General features: G+C 34.8%; 1 protein-coding gene and 1 long non-coding RNA gene across 3 annotated transcripts in view; one reads left to right on the plus strand and one right to left on the minus strand.

Moving 5' to 3' along the window:
- Window positions 1-16,455, minus strand: part of LOC148114300 (uncharacterized) — a 119,247-nt gene that overhangs the window by 75,625 nt on the left and 27,167 nt on the right. The window lies entirely within an intron of this gene.
- THRB (thyroid hormone receptor beta) overlaps window positions 644-16,455 on the plus strand; it is a 277,270-nt gene continuing 261,458 nt past the window's right edge. For both annotated transcript variants that reach the window (XM_087892562.1, XM_060685781.2), the window contains exon 1: window positions 644-791. The gene's annotated coding sequence lies outside the window, so the exon portion shown is untranslated. The remainder of the gene's footprint in view (window positions 792-16,455) is intronic.

Here is a 16,455-nt window from a genome sequence, read left to right on the forward strand (position 1 = left end):
ACTTCATCCAGCAGAATTCTCATATCAAGCACTGCTGCATTGGGAAATAGCTTTCAGGAAGTCAATATGACTGTATTAGTCAAAATACACTGTAGTGCAAACAACATAAATGCTCCAGGCAGTTCCTCAAACATATTACATCATAAATTGTTTGATGGAATAGATTCTTAACTACATCAAACCAAATGTTGGAACTCTCTAAGATGGGGGATGGTAGAAGAGACTGTTGTTCTGACTATTAACAAAACTGGGACATTGCATTTGCCACGTGCCCATTAAAATAAAAAAATGAAAACAAAACACAGTATGGAAGCATTTTCCAGTCTCCAAAAGAAAGATCGACAAATTTGTCAATAAATAAAAAGGGTTCTTAGATGTGCCATCCCTACTAATTTTAAATATTTAGGTTGCAAACTCTGCCCAGTTCAACACTTAAAAAATAATAATAAAAGAAGAAAACTACTGGGGAGTTAGGTTGGCTGCACAATATTCTACGCATCGTTAAGACTTCTGCATGGATATTTCAGCATTCATTCGAGGGATGTGCGAAAACAGGCGCGGAAAGATGCGTAAACACAAGTCGGCGGAATTGCAAAGAGCTCTCGCGCTGTTCTCTGCCTAAGAACCGGGCGTCCTGCTCCTTTCTGTCACTCACTGGCTCGTTCCCTGCCTCCCGCGCTTCCCTCCCTCCTACCCAGCCGGGTCATTTCAGGACACAGGCCGCTCGTCGCCGTGGGAAGCCCTGGAGTCTCCTTGGCGTCTCTCTTGGCCACTGAGGCCGCGCTCGGCAGGTGAGTCCTGCTCCTTGGCCAACTCCTGTTTTAGGAGCCGCCGGTAGCTTCCCTCTCCTCCCCTCCCTCACCCTCCCCTTCTTTCTTCCTGTACAGAGGGGGAGGCTTGCTCTGACTTTGGAGAACAAACAAGCACAACTCCAGCGGAAAAGGAAAAGATAGTTGGCCACTGGATGTGGGAGGGGGAAGCAGAAGGAAGAAGCTTCATAAAACGGAAACGGAGAAAGCCAGCGGATGGATAGAAATGACGTTTAAATTGAACATATGTGACAGGAGTTTCTTGAACGATCTGAAGGATTTGCAAGAGGACGCAAGACCTCCTCTTCTCGGGGGAAGAGGGGAGGACGAACTCCCCACCCCATCTCTTGCACGTGGGTCCTTAAGAGCCGACGCTTGCGGCGGCCACAAAAAGGTGGCGTAGGAGTGTTTGCTGTACATTTCAAAAAACCAGGCTGCTGAAGATATAAAATAAAACTTGGCATATATAAACAGTGAGCCAGTTTACTCCTGTTGACTTAACAGTCTTGTCCTTTTTGTTGGCAACAATATAGAAATCGTTTGTCGTTCTTCAGGGTTTTTCCCCTCCTCAACTTACCAATTTATTTATTTATTTGTTTGTTTGTTTATTTAGATAATTTATATGGCCACCCACTCATTCTCAGTGATTCTGGGCGGCTTACAAAAAAAATAAAATAAAAACCTAGTATTACATACAATAAAAACAATATCTCCCATTGCCCTTGTGACAAGAATCCATCAATCAACCACTTTATGAGTTCCGTCTATCCTGCTAAGATTCTTAATGGTCTGCTGCCTAAATATAGGCCAATACTGGAGCTGATCCAATGCAGTCAGCTTAGTGGACTGAGTTTGAAATGTATTCTTCTCAGCTCATTTCCTTAGAAATTGTTGTTTTGTGGAGCTTATTTTCCTCATGGAAGTATTTTTAGGACTGCAACCTTTTTCATCCAATAAAATAGTCCTCTCCCTTTCCAGGAATATTTCAGTCAGGCTTTACACATCCTACTGATGCTTTTTTGTACAAAACCTGTTTGATTCTTTTCACACAATATGTTAAGCAGTGAATGTCTGAAATTGTCAGCATAACTTTGCTTATTATTTGCAAACTTTTTAAGATGATAAATAGGAGCCTAGTGTAATTCTTGTAATGTGGCCATAATATAATGTGTGGAATTTTTTTTTACTTCTCCCAGCATACATGTTCATCAAAACTTTGTGATAATTGCTTTTGAATGGAATTTCTGGTCTCTTTAATGCACTTGGGTTTGTTTAGATATTTTTTATTAGTTCCCTGCCAGTTAATTTCTACTCATTCACAGCAAGTAGCAAAAAATAGAGGTCTGTCCATTGATTCACATATCATTAGACTTGGAATCAAGTGCTCATTCTTCATCATGTGCTTTAATGTAGATTTTAAATTCTTTCAACAGTCCACAATTGCCTTGGTTTTTTTTTTATTGCGTATAAGGCATGTTCCACATTGAATCCCACTGGGAATTTATGAAATCATAGACATATAGATTTTCTTTATTAGATGCAATTCCATAAAGTTTTTGCTTGGATTTCTATGTGGGTATAATAAAAATAATAAAAATTTAAAAGTACTTAAAGATTTAAGCAATTAAGGTGTTCTTTGAAAATACAATATTGCTGTATATGAGAAAGTCTTGGGTCATCTCTAAAGAGCCTTGTACTACAGGGGTTTAAGGCACCCTGTTATTAAGCTTATTAAGACCAGCTGCCTGCAATTACTGCAGGGTTCGAATCTCGCCAAGGCTCAAGGTTGACTCAGCCTTCCATCCTTTCTAAGGTAGGTGAAATGAGGACCCAGTTTGTGGGGGCAATAAGCTGACTTTGTATAAATATACAAAAGGATGAAGGCTATTGCTGAGCACATTGTAAGCCGCCCTGAGTCTTCAGAGAAGGGCGGCATATAAATCAAATTAAAAAAATAAAATAAAATTTGAAAATAAAATATTGTTCTGAATAAGAAATATTCTTGACTTGAGCAGTTTTCAGAGTTCTGTTAATTAAAAAATAATTTCTACTCATAAGTAAATCTTAGAAATAAAATATTGTTTTGAAAACAAGACCCTTGAACAATTAAGTAATATATGAAAATAAAATCTATTTTTAATGAGAAATAATCTTAATTCCAAATCTAAAACAAATCTTAAAAGTAAAATACTGTGTTATTTTTAAATTCTTTTTGGATTTTTAAAATATATATCTAAAACTTATGTCAATGGATAAAAATAAAAGAATAATGAAGAATCTGTGAACTTAGAGTTATTCCAAGATCTCTTCTGTTTGCATAATGTATTCATTTTTCTGACCAGCAATTTCTTTTTTATAACCTACTTTTACCTTCTTCCAAAGGTGTAGTATGTCTCGTCAGCTAAGGAGTATCTAATCTCTATCATCTAAATTTCCAAGAAAGTTATAAAGAATCCAAAAAGAGAAATGTGTCAGACTTTGCTGAATGTTCTACTGTTTGCTAAAACTTGTTTGTTTGTTTGTTTACTTACATACTTATTTACTTACTTATTTATTGCATTTCTAGGCCACATATCTTTCTCAATTACACTGACTGCTAAAACTTCATTCATTCATTCATTCATTCATTCATTTATTGTATTTCTCACTGCCCATTTTTCTCAATTAATAGCTAGGATCAATATTGGCTATTTTGTTCTATATTCTTGAAAAACACTTTCCCCCATGGAACTGGTGATGGCAAAGGAGACAATAAGTTATTCATGATTTCTGCATTCATGGATTAAAGGGAATCCTCTCCAATAGTAAACTTAAGTATCTTTCATATGTTCAGGACATGTTTACCTCCTCTTAGTTCCACATAGTTAGATGTTCCCTCTCCACCACAGAAATTTCCTAAATAAACTGCTAACATTGGCTGTGATTTTGCTAATGGTAGTATAGCAGTGTCAAGAACATTCATTTTTTCATTTATTTAAGCCAGTGAGTTTTTAATATAACTGTTGCCTTTTAAATTCTAGGTTGGTGCAGAAAATAATGTGTGAGACCCATAGTCCCTATTTACTGGCAGTGAAAAAAAAGTGAAAACTTCTGCAATGATTATAATTTCTGTAAGATTAATGTCACAGTTATTCTTTTTAATTTATTTTTTTATTCTTTTAAATAACAACATAAAAAGAATAAAATAGGCTTCCGGTCTGGCTTCTGCTGCCGCCAGACGGTCCTCTGAGACCGCCAGCCCCGATGCCTGTAAAGAGCCGCCTTTACACCTGAAAGGCGGCTCGAAAAACTCCATTTCCTGATGGAAATGTGAGTCAGAGCAGGCGAGGGCAGGTAGAGCCCTCTGCGAAGTCCCCAGAGTTTTTTTTTTTTACTCTTGGGGACGAGCAGGTTGTGGCTCCCTATTCCCGCTCGCCGCTGCTCCGGGCTTCGGGAGAACTCTGCCTTTTTGCAGAGCTAGGCGCTGGAACCGGACCAACCAACGAAACTAACAGATGGATTAATTAAAAAAGACGAGATTTGGACTTGGAACCCTAAATTGCAAGTATTCTTAATGATTTTACAAGCATTTTAAAGTGAAGGAAAAAAAAACTTTAAAATGGCGACTGCTGAGGCTTGGGAAGAAGAAGAAAGCCGAAAGTGAGAGTCCTTCCATAACAAGCTACAAAGTAGCGGAATAAATAGTGCTGGTTAGAATCTGGAAGAAAAATATCTATTTTAAGTTTCTTTTTTCTTGGAGATTTGTACTTAATCTTGTTTGGGGAAAAGTTTTCTTTCTTTAAAAAGAGTTTGTGTGGCAGGATGGCGTTAAAATAAAGCCTGACAAACAAGCAGCGGGGGGGGGGTGTTCCCACATTTGCAATTATGTGAACAAGCTCTGAGCTTACAGACTCAGCAGAATGGCTTTAATTTAAAAGAATTTCTCCAGGAGGAAATGGCAAGATATCACGAGACTGTGAACCAGAAACTTGAAAAATTTAAGCAAGAAATTAAAGAAATGATACAACTAAAGTATGATAATTTGCAATGAAAGATTGTAACAGTGACTAATGCTTTTTCAGAAATTGTTATAAAGATGGATACAAATATCAAGTTATTAGAGTCTAAAATGGAGGAAGTTGATAATAAGATTTATACTTTGGACAATAAAATACAAATAATTGAAAATGATTTGATAAATATTCAAGACAATAGTTTAGAAGTAAAGTCTAAAAAGGAAGCTGGTCACGAGACTTACAATGCAGAAGATATAAAGCAAGGAATTGAAAAAGAAATTACAATGATGCAATACAGGCTCACGGAATTTGCGGTCAGAATGAGAGGGTTACAGGAAAATAACAGAGATGATTTAAGAAAAATATCTGCTCAAGTTCTGGCCAGGATTTTAAAGGTTCATCCTGAGGAGGTATCTTGCAAGATTGACAAGGCTTATAGAGTAAATTCTTGGATTGCAAAGCAAAGGCAATTGCCTAGAGATGTGGTGATTTATTTCACAGATAAATAAGAAATGATATTGTGCAAAAATCTTTCAATTCTACTCTACAACTGTATGGAAGAAAGACCTGGATATATAAAGAGTTGCCGCCTAAGATTCTAAAAGATAGAAAGAAATTTGGATTTTTGGTGACTGAGCTAAAGAAACAAAATATTTCATTCAGGTGGGACGTTCCAGTTGGTATAATATTGAGATATCAAGGAGAGAGATATCAGCTAAATACTGTTGAAAAAGCGGAAGAATTTTACTACAAGGTTCTCCAAAAGCAAAACCAACAAGAGATAGAAACTCAAGATAAGCAAAAGGAGGTGGAAGTAATTGAAAAACAACAAGTTACAGAGGTTCTTGTAGATGAGCCGCTTCCGGATTCTCCATTAGAGGTCTCAGCTGGACCATTTATAAATACAAGAGAGGCGGCTCTGGATTCTAAAGTGATGACTTACCAAGTTACAGACCAGCACAAAAATCAATCAGTTGATATAAAACTCACAGAACCAGAATGGAGATTTAAGCCACAAAAGCAAAACCAACAAGATCAAGTTATAGATCAGCATGAAAATCAAACAATTGATATACAATTTATAGAAAGGAAATCAGGATGGAGAACTAACCCACAAAAAGTCAAGAAAAGAAGAAGCAGGTCACACAAAAAACAAAATTTTTTAAACTAAACAACAGTGTAATGCCAGTTATTTAAGAGATGATTGAATACATGAAAAGATAGCTGAGGCAAAGTTTTGGTTTATATTATCCTGAGGAGAGTGACAGACTTCTGCAGTGCTGTACTTTGGCATGTGAAAAGGGCCTTAAACTGAAATGATTGAAACTATTTTTCTTTTTTTTTTCTTTTTGGATAAATATACTACGTTTATGCTGAGCTACAAGGCGGGAGAGCTATGGAATTGAGGCACGCAGATGATCTGGCTGTTACCCTATTATGGTGGTTGGAATTAATTATTTGGATAAAAGACACCTCTATAGACTCTATATGGAATACAAATATAAAGTCACTCGGGTGGTTGTTGGTTTTTTGTTTTTTTTTTTGAAAATATTCGCTATTGATGGGGGCAGATGGTAATTGAAGATACCAAACATACTGTTGGAATTAGGATTTGATGTTACCCTAACATGGGTGATGGAGTTAACAATCCAGCTGAAAGACATTACAGAAGATATCATATGGATTACAAGCTTAAAGTCTTTTTTAAGAGGATTTTATTTACATAAGGGAATATTTTTTAGTGGTGTGGGCAGAAGAATAAAGATATTACGAATTATTAAGTATGGTAGTCTTGTAGGAAAGTGGGTGGAGACAGGTTAGTTTATTGATTGTTTAGTTTAAGAAAAGGGATATTACGTTTAGATATGAATATATGTAAAAGATTTGAGTTAAGAGATATATTGATGGGGTGAAGGAAATGGGTAGACTATGAATTGAATAAATGTTAAATTAGGATTTATTATATAGTTTTATAGCAGAAGGTTGCTTTGAAATGTTATATTAATATACATAAAAGATTTGATTTAAGAGATATATGTATGGGGGGGTAGAAAAAGGGTAGATTATGAGCAGAAATCGCTAAACTGGGAGATATAATAATATTATTATGCTAAATTGGAGTTATTATATGATGTTATAGTAGAATGTCATTTTGAAATGTATAATATAAGGGGGATATAATAATATTATTAGAAAGAAAGGGTCAGTATATGGGGATGGAGTAAGGGGATGGTAAAGTATTATATAATCTGTTATGAATTTGGGTTTTATTATGAAGAAGCCACAGGGGGGAGGGGACGGTGAGGGGGGGTTAGGGAGGAGGGAGGGAAAAAAAGGGAAAAAATTTGTATTTGAAAAACTTTTTCAATAAAAAAAAAGAATAAAACACAGAAATATTTATAGTACAGATATATACATTCTTTAAAAATGGAAAACACCTAACGGGTTATATTGTTAGAACAGAATTGTATATATACCTATCTCATTCCTAATACATTTGTATAACTATCATTCATCCTAAACCTATTATAAGTTGTGAAAATGAATTACATATTTCATTATACTTTGTATACAAAGTCTAAGTCTAGGCTATCTGCTCGTAAGTGGCAAGTATAGTCATGTCTTCAATGAATGGAGTTATATATTTATCTTTCCAATGTTGCAATAGATCTTTTGGGCATAGTTAGCACATGGAAAATCCATTTACATTGTCCAGTTCTCAAATTCCATGTAATAGGTAGGTAATGCAAGAGATTATTATCCTCTGAAAATTTTTATTTTTATTAGGCAGTCATATAATCCATTATTTTTCCTCAAAATTTAGTAACACATTGTAAAATACGTGTTTTTAAAAAGTATTATCCTGATTACATCTCTAACAAATGCTGTTATAGACAGATATTTTCTATTCAAATGTAATGTGATCCAATAAATTCTAAATATTATTTTTGATTTGCATGTTATAGTTTAAAGTCTACAGATACTCTTGGAATAGATGTTGAGACACTTTCCTATTACCTAGGCAATACATAAATCTCTGATGTTTTATCCAACTGATTTCTTAGCATTCATATATCAAATTGATTTATCTATCTTAAATATCTATAAAACCTAATAAAATTAATTAATTTTCAGGAATTTAACAAGTTGTTCTAGAATCTCAGGTGTCTCTGAGGTTGAAAATAAAATTTCTTAAAAATGTTGCAGCTGTAAATATTGCCATTGGGGCTGCATATAATAAACGATATTTATCTTTTAATGCAGCTTATGTTAAAAATCATCTTCATTATCTATCAGTTGATCCATAGTCAATAGCTTCACTTCCATTCAATTTTTCCATATCAGTATGTTTCTCCCAATTTTTAAAGTTGGATTTCATTGTAAAATCAACTTAGCATGGGGAAATTAAATCTTCTTTTATTAGGCATTATATGCCATACCTTTCTGACAATTGTTTCCAGAGACACAGTTTTATGGTATTTTGTTCCTAATACTATCCATCCAACTAAAAAGTAATATATATATTACAAAGATGCCCAAATAGGAAAATTAAGCAGTTGTTGGTTACCATTACTATGTTTTTCTGAAAATAAGACCTGGTCGATATATATATATATTGCTCCAAAATTAAAAATCAAATTATAAATAACTTGATATTGCATGAAACTAAAAGAACTCCAGGCAGCATATAAAAATTATCATAAATATGTACACATCAATATTAATTAAAATAGTAATCCAAATAATTTTTTAATTAATGTTAAAAGTAGAAACTTGAATTTAAAAGTTATGATGTCTCTGTAAACATCTAAAGGCCTTCTGGAAGAACTGTTTTCATCATCTTCTGGAAGGCTTATGGGTGGAAGATATTCTCAGGCAAGATAATTCAATAAATGGGACTATAGGGAATGCCAAGTCTCTTCCTGCTATTCCTGTGTTAAATGGGAGCTATTATCAAATGTTTTCTAGTTATTTGAGTAGGATGGGTTGAAACTATCAGGAAATGGTGGTTTTTAGGATTCACCTGAATCATACAAGGCTTTGAGGAACATTTTGACTTGTGCTTAGTGACCTGTTTATAATAGCTCCCACAATAGATGTGCAGCATGGCAGTATTGTAACTGACGGATCATACATACTATTGTATTCTGATCCATTAGAAGTTTCTGCATCATCCCACATAGACCAATTTACAACAATTGGGAGGTAGATATGAGCAATAATTTTAATCGCATCCTGTTCCAGGTAAAATGGCAACTGGTACACAAGAGCTGTGCAAAAGCTCAGCCTATTCTTCAAGTAGGAGGTGTGAGCCGAAGAGGACTCCTTTATTGTGAACTTGTTTTCTATGGGAAAAAATAGGCCATCAATAATAAAAAATAATGTCAACCTATATCATATGGTCTGTAAATCAACAATTACTTTACCTTGATGGAATGAGTCTGATCCTATTTTGGCCCATTCATATTCTGATAGTCTGCAGACAATGGCTCATTATTTCCATTACATCTCCCAGAAGTTCAGATTACAAGTGTGTAATTCAGTATCTTTATATTGATGACATTCACCCCAAAATTACAAGAAACTTCTTCCCATGACTTCATATAGATATAAACAGAATGGGGGAAAAAAGACTGAACCTTGAGATAGCCTATATTGAAGTACCAGTATATCCACTTTCTTTCCCCCAGCAATTACTATCTGAATCTATATGCTTAGGAAGGAATGGAAATATGCTGACAGTATCCTCCCAGCTCCAAACTTTATAAATAGTCCAGAAGGATACTGTGATTGGCAGTATAGAATGCTGCTAATAGATCTATCATCCAACCTAATCATGTCATCCAAGAGAGTGATTAATATGTTTTCTGTTCCATATCCAATCCTGACTCCAGATTGCCAACAATTTACCTCCAAAGCTTCTCCAACTCCTTAAAAGAGAATCTCTAAAAAGAAGGTTAGAGAAAGGATGGTAGTTGTCTAGCTTTGTATTGAGAAACTTGGGCAAATCAGTTCCTCTAAGGGCTTCTGACATCCCCCTTCTTTCAAGGAGACATTGATTATATTCTGGATCCAGTTTCTTGTTCCCTTCTTGGCTACTTTGATTAACCAAATATGGCAGAAGTCTAATTTACAATTGGTACAGTTAAGATTGCTGAGGACACTATAGATTTTCTTGGTATCCTAAGACTTAGAGATGAGATCTCATATATTATTTGGAAAATTGAATTCTCAATACTTTTGCCAGTTTTGCTTCCAATGCAGAGTGGCTAATTTTATGAAATGCTTGGCCAGGCAATCACAACTTTTTTTTTTATTGAAAAAGTTTTTCAAATACAAATTCCCCCCCCCTTTTTCCCCCTCCCTAACCCCCCTCACTGTCCCCTCCCCCCTGTGGCTTCTTCATAATAAAACCCAAATTCATAACAGATTATATAATACTTTACCATCCCCTTACTCCATCCCCATATACTGACCCTTTCTTTCTAATAATATTATTATATCCCCCTTATATTATACATTTCAAAATGACATTCTACTATAACATCATATAATAACTCCAATTTAGCATAATAATATTATTATATCTCCCAGTTTAGCGATTTCTGCTCATAATCTACCCTTTTTCTACCCCCCCATACATATATCTCTTAAATCAAATCTTTTATGTATATTAATATAACATTTCAAAGCAACCTTCCGCTATAAAACTATATAATAAATCCTAATTTAACATTTATTCAATTCATAGTCTACCCATTTCCTTCATCCCATCAATATATCTCTTAACTCAAATCTTTTACATATATTCATATCTAAACGTAATATCCCTTTTCTTAAACTAAACAATCAATAAACTAACCTGTCTCCACCCACTTTCCTACAAGACTACCATACTTAATAATTCGTAATATCTTTATTCTTCTGCCTACACCACTAAAAAATATTCCCTTATGTAAATAAAATCCTCTTAAAAAAGACTTTAAGCTTGTAATCCATATGATATCTTCTGTAATTTCAGCTGGATTGTTAACTCCATCACCCATGTTAGGGTAACATCAAATCCTAATTCCAACAGTATGTTCGGTATCTTCAATTACCATCTGCCCCCATCAATAGCGAATATCTTCAAAAAAAAAACAAAAAACCAACAACCACCCAAGTGACTTTATATTTGTATTCCATATAGAGTCTATAGAGGTGTCTTTTATCCAAATAATTAATTCCAACCACCATAATAGGGTAACAGCCAGATCATCTGCGTGCCTCAATTCCATAGCTCTCCCGCCTTGTAGCTCAGCATAAACATAGTATATTTATCCAAAAAGAAAAAAAAGAAAGATAGTTTCAATCATTTCAGTTTAATTTTCACATGCCAAAGTACAGCACTGCAGAAGTCTGTCACTCTCCTCAGGATAATATAAACCAAAACTTTGCCTCAGCTATCTTTTCATGTATTCAATCATCTCTTAAATAACTGGCATTACACTGTTGTTTAGTTTAAAAAATTTTGTTTTTTGTGTGACCTGCTTCTTCTTTTCTTGACTTTTTGTGGGTTAGTTCTCCATCCTGATTTCCTTTCTATAAATTGTATATCAACTGTTTGATTTTCATGCTGATCTATAACTTGATCTTGTTGGTTTTGCTTTTGTGGCTTAAATCTCCATTCTGGTTCTGCGAGTTTTATATCAACTGATTGATTTTTGTGCTGGTCTGTAACTTGGTAAGTCATCACTTTAGAATCCAGAGCCGCCTCTCTTGTATTTATAAATGGTCCAGCTGAGACCTCTAATGGAGAATCCGGAAGCGGCTCATCTACAAGAACCTCTGTAACTTGTTGTTTTTCCATTACTTCCACTTCCTTTTGCTTATCTTGAGTTTCTATCTCTTGTTGGTTTTGCTTTTGGAGAACCTTGTAGTAAAATTCTTCCGCTTTTTCAACAGTATTTAGCTGATATCTTTCTCCTTGATATCTCAATATTATACCAACTGGAACGTCCCACCTGAATGAAATATTAGTCACTGTTACAATCTTTCATTGCAAATTATCATACTTTAGTTGTATCATTTCTTTAATTTCTTGCCTAAATTTTTCAAGTTTCTGGTTCACAGTCTCATGATATCTTGCCATTTCCTCCTGGAGAAATTCTTTTAAATTAAAGCCATTCTGCTGAGTCTGTAAGCTCAGAGCTTGTTCACATAATTGCAAATGGGGGAACACCCCCCCCCGCTGCTTGTTTGTCAGGCTTTATTAGTTTTAACGCCATCCTGCCACACAAACTCTTTTTAAAGAAAGAAAACTTTTCCCCAAACAAGATCAAGTACAAATCTCCAAGAAAAAAGAAACTTAAAATAGATATTTTTCTTCCAGATTCTAACCAGCACTATTTATTCCGCTACTTTGTAGCTTGTTATGGAAGGACTCTCACTTTCGGCTTTCTTCTTCTTCCCAAGCCTCAGCATTCGCCATTTTAAAGTTTTTTTTCCCTTCACTCTAAAATGCTTGTAAAATCATTAAGAATACTTGCGATTTAGGGTTCCAAATCCAAATCTTGTCTTTTTTAATTAATCCATCTGTTAGTTTCGTTGGTTGGTCCAGTTCCAGCGCCTAGCTCTGCAAAAAGGCAGAGTTCTCCCGAAGCCCGGAGCAGCGGCGAGCGGGAATAGGGAGCCACAACCTGCTCGTCCCAAGAGTAAAAAAAAAACTCTGGGGACTTCGCAGAGGGCTCTACCTGCCCTCGCCTGCTCTGACTCACATTTCCATCAGGAAATGGAGTTTTTCAAGCCGCCTTTCAGGTGTAAAGGCGGCTCTAATCACAACTTATTTTGTCTTACGCTTCTGTGACATCATTCTCCAAAAAGAACTAGGACAGGGGTGGGTTCTACTTACCTTTACTAATGGTTCGCAACAGGAGTGTGCACGCTTCTGCGCATGTACAGAAGCTTCTGCGCATGGGCAGATAATCCATTATGATGTCCAGGTGGGTTGGTGGAGCCTCCTGCCACTTTTACTACCGATTCGCAAGAACCGGACAGAACAGGGAGCAACCCACCACTGATCCGGGACATTGAGCAGTTGAATTGGCTGATACTTTACTGACACAATATGAGTTTAAAACAATTTTTCTTTGCTAGCTGGTTCTTACTTGTGTCCTAGTCTTTTACATCAGTGTCATTCTAGATCTCTTTTGCCTTCTTCATTTCCTGGAACCCTCATGAAACCAGGGAGCTGCATGGGATCAGGGAGTGAGAAAAAGCTTTGCTGGTGATTCTGTTCAGTGCCCTGAGTGCTTCCATATTCTAGAAGTCAGCAAGCTTTCAAATCATCTCTAGATTGTTGGGGAAATACTCAGTGCTATCAGGAAGCTTGTTGGATCTCTCAGATATGTAGGGCAATTCATCTTAATGGTCCCACATCCTCCCTGCAGAAGTTAGTATCTTCATTTAACCAAATTATATTAACTTTTATATACAGTACAAATGTCTAAATTTTCTACAGTCAGAATCTATGGTAATAAAACAGAAGGGAGGTAAATTCTTCAGGCCATCATAATTGATAGAGACAAAGTGTTCATCAATAATTGTTCATACCAAGCTGTTTCAATTCATAAGAGTTACAGCCGCTGAATCATAAGAGTCGAATCCTAAGAGTCACAGCTGTTGTTCTGTTACTTTTTAAATCGTTGCTATAAGTTTCAGAACAATATGAACCTCATTCGTGTTTCCTGAGACTCTGAATTTCTATAACCCATGAGCTAACGTGGATGTACTTTAAGTTTTGCCTGGAGGCTTTATGTTCGTTTATTGGACTTACTATTTGAGCAGCTTGCTATTTGTGTTATGGACTAATTGGCCATTGCCTGGGGAATTAATCTGGTCTTGCTTGTGGCTGGCTCCATAAGCCACACTAACATGTGAATGTGAGCAAATGGAGCACAGGAGTATAGTCAATAAAATATGTTTATTTTTATTAGTTTATTTAAACTTTAATTTATATATTTTATTTATTACTTAATTTAAAGCTTTAATATTATTATCTATTAAATTTGTACATACCTGACTCCTACCAACTCTTGGCAATTTAAAATAGAGAGAAAAGCATTAGAGATATACAGCATTGCTCAAATATAAACCCATTCTTTTCCTAGAAGCTACTTCAAAGCAGACAAGACCTCAACCATCAATGGAGTGTAGCATCTTTGGATGGCGTACATAAAACCCTCAGAAGAGCAAGGACTTCTGACTTATTTTTATATCTTAACTCTCTCTTTGTTGTGACTATAAGGCTGTCCTTAGATCAAGTGCCTAGGACAAATATCCATAAAGGACTATTCTCATGCTTTGTGTCATCTACATAGCTTTGTGTCATTTTTTTCCTATATTAGGAGAAGTCCAAGTATAAATGGATGTGGGAAAACAGTAGACAACTTTTAATCTGTTCATATGAGGTGAAAAATCTGGCACTCCGCTATATCTGCTTGACCCAATCATCCACCATTCCAAAACTTATATATTGGTATACTTAGATATGCTAATACTATCAGATTGGAGAATGATTGTTAATAGTTTATCTCATGAATGACAGTTCTTGCCAGCTGCTTGGGAAGTAAATACTCAAAATGTTCAGACACTCTACCTCAATCAACTCGCTAATAAATGAAGGCTACAAATTATCTCTGTTTCCAGGATTCTATATCTTACTCCTAATTTTTGAATTAAAATATTTTATTGAAATCTGTACTTGTTTTCTTCAACATGCCATTGTAAGAGATTTAATATCCCATAATAATCTTTAGAATAAAACTGAAATTAGGGCACTATTCCATATTCCTCCATAGTAACTAAGACAGGAAAAACATACTTTCCACTTTTCAATTTATGGAGGTGTTAAATATGCTAAATCTAAAACTATCTAAGATAACAACTTTTCAATAGTCTAACTCTGTCATTTCTTGATTTAAAGAAAGAATATAAGCATTGGAGCTTAAATTTAAATCTAGAAATTTAATATCACTCTTCTGAACTGTGAATTGTATTTTTATAGCTGAAAAACTAGGAGGAGAATTTCTAAATTCATCTAAATTAAAATTAAAAAATAGACATATACAGAATATATAGAATGAAATAGTGCAGATAATATCTCTACAAAAACTTTTAATTTAAAAGTGTTATTTTTTCCAATATTCATTTAGGTGAAGCCTATATATGCAAATCTACGTTTGAAGCGTAATTATCTGAAATATACTATATATTTTGCTTTTTCAAACTAAATATCTGAAGTTACTTGTCAGCACTATTGGAAATGTCCAGAATTTTTTTTTTTGTTTTTGACTTTAACCAACATAATAGTCCCCAGAAGTATCACTTCATTTTGTATAATTAATACTACATCCAAAGAAGACTCCAAAAACATAAATTAATCTTATTAATTTCTGTATGGAAGACTCAGACCAATTAAGAAGTTAAGGACTGAGTGAAATCCTTACTTGCGTGTATTAAATGATCAATTTTGCCTAATTGTACATGCTAATATGTGCGAAGTACAAATAGAATAGTAAAGAGAAGGAATTCCTATTGTATATCCCTTTCCAATATAATATTTAGCCTTACTACTAATAGTAACTGCATGCATTTTTAAACATGAACAAATTATAATCTATTTTTTAAAATTCCTTTAGAAAAAAAAAGATAAATTTGTTGTCGTAAATCCTGCCTTTTTGATAGTGTGGCCTTTTGCCAATGTATACTAAGCACCCTGTGCCTCATGTACACATTTGTTGGAGGAAAAGAATCACAGAACTGGTCTCAAATAAGTTTAGTAATCCCCATACATGGGTATTAGATTTAGGGTGAGTTCCTAAGAGTTTTTCTGTCAATTTTTTTGGGTTGGGAACCATCTTTATTACATACAGCTTCCTATTATGTAGCTAAATAGCCCTGACTCCAATAAAGTATAATTTTGTCATCATTGTACCTATTTGAAATAAGGAGAACTTCTCAGAGTTTGTTAGTTCCCTATTTCCAATTGATTACTAACTGTGCAACCAGTATAATAAAGTAGATAACTTTTGGATTGGAAGGATAATTTGCTAAATACATTGTTTTTCATGCCTAATATGTTTTTATGTGAGGTATTAATATATGACATTATGAATAAAAGTAGTTCTTTTTTTTTGTTTGAAAGTACAGACTGTTCAAGATTTTCTTTGAATTTTCACAGCAAGGCGTCAGGAAATTTGGAAAGAGAACTGAATTTCCAGAGTCAGAAATTTTTGTCTCAACCACAGCATAAATTTTCTTTTTGTAGGGAACGATTGCATTATGCTTTTAGTTAATGAAATTGTTGATTATCTACGGTAAAATGCTGTTAGATCTTTGCCCAAGATAAGTTGAGAAAGTTATTACTTTGAAACAGGCTTACACAACATGTAGCCCGCAGGCAATACATGACGTGGCAACTATATATGGCATTCTTCCATATTTTTATATGCTTGGTCTTATTTGCCTGAGCCAGCAGAACCAGAGAGTTTATCTCAAAATCATCAGATTGCAGTGTATAGATAATGCATTCTGTATATGATCAAGGACTGCATATGTACATTCCAGTTATAGGGACTCTAGAAAAATGTATCACTTTTTGCAGACACATG

Source organism: Pantherophis guttatus, chromosome 4 (genome assembly GCF_059756535.1).
Source record: "Pantherophis guttatus breed Tessera chromosome 4, ASM5975653v1, whole genome shotgun sequence".
In the NCBI taxonomy this organism is placed as follows: domain Eukaryota; kingdom Metazoa; phylum Chordata; class Lepidosauria; order Squamata; family Colubridae; genus Pantherophis; species Pantherophis guttatus.